The sequence below is a fragment of the Crocuta crocuta genome, unplaced genomic scaffold, assembly GCF_008692635.1.
Source record: "Crocuta crocuta isolate KB4526 unplaced genomic scaffold, BGI_CrCroc_1.0 scaffold154, whole genome shotgun sequence".
Taxonomy (NCBI): Eukaryota; Metazoa; Chordata; class Mammalia; order Carnivora; family Hyaenidae; genus Crocuta; species Crocuta crocuta.
This window is the reverse complement of record NW_027530545.1, coordinates 15,770,861-15,775,530: the sequence shown is the minus strand read 5'-3', so window position 1 is coordinate 15,775,530 and position 4,670 is coordinate 15,770,861.

Below are 4,670 nucleotides of genomic sequence, written 5' to 3'. Positions count from 1 at the left end.
GGTGTCACTGAGGCTTAGAGAGGTTAAGTAATCTGTCCATAGTTGAGTGGTTAATGGTATGCATCTGGGTTTAAGACCTTATTGGTGGCTGCAGAGCTCATGGCTGTGTTACCAGATTCTTCTGCCTCGGTCTATGTCCTGATACCTGGTACTATGCTCCTAGCCTCCTCCAGTCCCCATCAAAGCTCTATAAAGGAAGCAGAGAAAGATCTACTATTATAATTTGGCAAGTGAAAAAATTGAGGGTCAGAAAAGATAGCCATCAGGGAAAGATCTTTAGGTTACCCTGAAGTCTCCCTGCAATGAGATTCCAGGGTTTTGATTATTTCCAGGAAGAGGGATGAAATTCAGCCCTTAAGTACAGTTAGGAGATGAGTCTTTTGTGTTCTATGCTGGCTGGTCAGGCAACTCTTTGATGGCTGGGAGCCCTGTGTTGTGCCCCAGTTAACTATCTTTAACCAGTCCTGGTAACAAAGTAATCACTAGGAAGCACTCAGGCTTCTAGCTTCTTTCCCCTAACTGACCAATAAAGCATATTCAAATTCATAAATGTTCTTTTTACTGCCTTCCAAATGATTCTAGTGAACCAGCCAGTGTGTAAGAAGTGCATTTCTTTTCCTTTTCCTTGCTATTTGCAATGTTACAGTTTTCACTCTGAAGGCCCATTGGCTGGTGCTCAGGAAATTTGGAGATGTTATATTTGTCAGTTGGGTTGGACTTGGCTTACACGCTGAGCTCAGACTCTGTATCTGGGACTCACTACTGTTAAGCAGTCTTGATTCTGCTCAGCAGAACTGAATTTACGCATCAGCGGGAACAGTAGCTCTATGCTGCCATCTACTGGACCTTTAGAGAAGATGCTTCCCTTACGTATTTATTAGAAAGTGTTGTAAAGCAGAATTAACAGAGAACGGGAAAAAACAAAGAAAAAAAGCATAACAGGTGTTTGTATGCTGGCAAAGTAAGCCCAAAAAGATTATTTCAAAACTAAAATGACCATAAATAAAAGTAATGAAGTTATACTTTACTTTTATTTTCTTTCAACATTTGCTATACTCGCCGTTAGAAGTTTTGGCCTGAAATCAAATACCTGCTGTAGTACTGAATCATACTGAATCTGAGCATTATCTCCTGCAGATGTGCAATTTTCTTCTTGGCTAAAACCATTTTAGAAATAAGAAAGGCAATTGGAAAAAATTCTCCCAAGACACAGCAGACAAAGATCATAGGAAAAGGAAATTCCTGAGATAAAATGGTGTTTGTAATCCTTAAGAATGGCTCAGAAAACATTGTACTTGCTATGAAACATGAGTTTACTGAAGTCATCATCTCCTGAACCTAAAGACACTTCAGAATAGGGGACTTAACTTTTCCAAGTCCAAGCCACCAACTGTGTCAAGCTCTTTGGAAGCTCTGTGTTTTGAGGTTTAAATCTCAGATAACTGGAAACTAAGATAACCAGAATTTTAATTTTTTAAAGTAGAATCAAATCACAGAAAATTTAGAAATGAGAAAGTAGAGGTATGCACCAGATCCATGAACCAGAAGTCTCAATACTGTAAAGATGGCTATTCCATCCCCCAATTCAGTATGATTCCAATCAAAATCCCAATAAGGAGATATTAAAATTCAGATGGAAAAATCAACTACCAAAAATAACCCAAATTGTCATTAAAAAGCAACATAGTTGGGGAACAACCTTTCTAGATAACATAACATTATAAAGCAATAGTATAATCTATCTTGGTCATAAGATAAGCAAATGGAAATAAAGGGGGGGGCGATTAAAGAGCTCACGAATGCCTACAGAGACTTGATACATAACAGAATAGATATTTCAAATCAATAAGGAATGATGTTTTCAATAAATGATGCTGTGGCTATTGGATTACCGGCTAAAATAATAAATGAACAACAAATTAAATGTGGAGCAATTGTGAAGAGCAGACTCCTAAAATTTTATTTAAAGATGTACAGAATACCTTTACAACCTTAAAGTAAGTAATAACAGATTAAACAAAGCCTAAACCACTTACGATTTTAAGAGGATTGTTCATTTTGGCCATGTTAATATTAAAATCTCTGCACAAGGTAAAAGGCCATAAAGAGAATGATAACACCAGAATCAGAGAGATTTTCAGTGTATAAGCAAAGGGCTCATCTCTAAAACAAGAGAAACCCCCCAAATCAAACAGAAAGAGATGAAGTGCAAAGTAAGGATGAAGGCTACAAGAGGTATATCCAGAAGGGAAAATCCATATGGCCAATAAATATTTGAATAGATTCTCAGCCTCAGAAGCAACAAAAAATGCAAATTAAAATGATTATAATATTTGCAAATATACTTTACTAATAAATTGTGCTATTTGGATTAATGTTTGACTATGGAAAAAGATATTCTGTATATCATAAGTTTTTGCAGCTTCTGTTAAAAGTAGTTTAAAATAACAGAAATTTGCTTTCAACTTAATTGTAAGTGCTCTTTCTTCTGCTTGGTTTTGGGTTAAACATCAGCTCCTCAAGTAAGCTTTCCCTGACTGCCAGCAAAGGAAGGGCCTCTTGTTATAATTTGTCAGTTGCTCACTGCTTTTATAGCATTAAACACAGCTGGCTCTGATTAAATATTTATTTGTGAAATATTTTGTCAATTCTTCCCCTTCCTCTCAAGCATATTTGTTCTCCATGCCTGGCAGAGAATAGAAATTGAATAATTATTTGCTTAATGAATGAATGCCCTTTTGGTGTACATCCTAGGGTTAGTATCACTCAGCTCCGATCCCTCGTAAGTTCCTCATCCATATCTACTGACAATTCAAGCGTCTGTGCCAAATTCCCATCCACTAGTTCAGTCATGTTCAGTGTATTTCTAAAATACATACTAAGATGGGAAGTAGACTCTTCCAGGTTCATAGAACTCCAGCAATAAGAATTGAAGTATCAAAGGGCTTTCAGATAACCAAAAGTCCAATAAACCAAAGCACCTCCTCCCCTGAGTAATTCTCTTTTCAAGGCTGTTAAGCAGATATTCTCTCTCATATTTAATAAAACAATATCTCAGCCTCACTGTGAAGTTACTATCAGCTTCCAGCAAGAACTATTTGTATTTCCACTTGTCTGTGATGCCATTCTCCCCTGGGTCCATCATCTGTCATGATGAATCTTTACAACTTGAGGAAGAGATGTCATTGGAAGTAGCATTCAGAGACCCTCTGAGAATCCACAGTGCACCAAGAAGACACAATTTCAAGTGGCAAAACAAGTGCAATTAGCCGTCCTCATCAGATTCAGGGTGAGAAGCTGCCAAAGGCTTTATCCTTCTTCTGGAAGGCTGTGTCTCTTAGTCAGGGCAGTGGGGCCATCCACTAGGGACAAGCCCAGGTCTCTGTTTTAGGGCTGCTGATCAGGCTGAGTCTGTGTTACTTCTCATCAGCTTCTAAGTGGTGCTGCCATTGGAGAACTACAAAAATATTGATTGTTGCACAGCAAAGTTTACTTCTGCTTCTGAACAGCATGATGTGGGTCTTTGCAACCTCGTGCACAGTGAGGCCCAGAAACTCTGCAACTTTGTTCCAAACCCATTCTAATATTTGTCTGGTTTTCCATTTGATTTTTAGTTCCATATTGAAGTTAGATGGTTGCACTGTTTTCTGACTCTGGGGTGAAAAAGAAAATGGAGTTACTTTCTAAATACACTTTGGTACTGGAATGGCCTTTTTGACGCTTGCAGTTATCTACAGGTAACACAGTTGAACCTGTTGTTGTGGTGTTCTCCCAGTTTTCAGAGCTTAAAGGACATCAGGTAGCTTGATTACTTTAAAGACTAAAGTCAAGACGATGTCAGGCTATATTTTTTTAATTTGTACTGAAGACATTGCCTAAGAGATTAAGAAAAATCGAAATGATATAGGCAGTGTAGAATAGTGTTTCAAACTGTTTTTGTTTGTTCACTCATTTTGGTTGTATCTTGTTTTTTTTTTCAGGAAGGAAATAATCCTATTCCCTAACTTTTAGCAAGATGATTATCTAATAAGCCTTAGTTTACTGGAGAATTGCTTGTCCAGTGCAGTTTCAGTGATTGTGGTTTGGTCTCATATTGTTGCCTTCTCTTCCACCAGCTTAGGAAAAGCTAGCATTTCCTTCATCAAGACCTCTACTTTCATCTGTTTGTCCTGAGGTATCTCCAGTCGCATGATGGTTATTTTTTTAAATTTAAATTTAAAGTTTTAATTTAAATCCCAGTTAGTTAACATACAGTGTAACATTAATTTCAGGTGTACAATATAGTGATTCAACACCTCCATACAACAGCCTGTGCTCATCACAGCAAGTGCCCTCCTTAATCCCCATCACTTATTTCACCATCTCCCCTCTCACCTCTCCTCTGGTAACCATAAGTATGTTCTCTATAGTTAACAATCTGTTTCTTGGTTTGCCTCTCTCTCTCTATATCACTCTTGCTCTCTCTCTCTTTTTCTCCTTTGTTTATTTTTTTCTTTAATTCCACATATGAGTGAAATCATATGGTATTTGTCTTTTTCTGACTGACTTATTTCACTTAGCATCATACTCTGTAGCTCCGTCCATGTCATTACAAATGGCAAAATTTCATTCCTTTTTTTTTATCTCTGAGTAATATTTCATTGTATATGTTTTATATATATATATGTGTG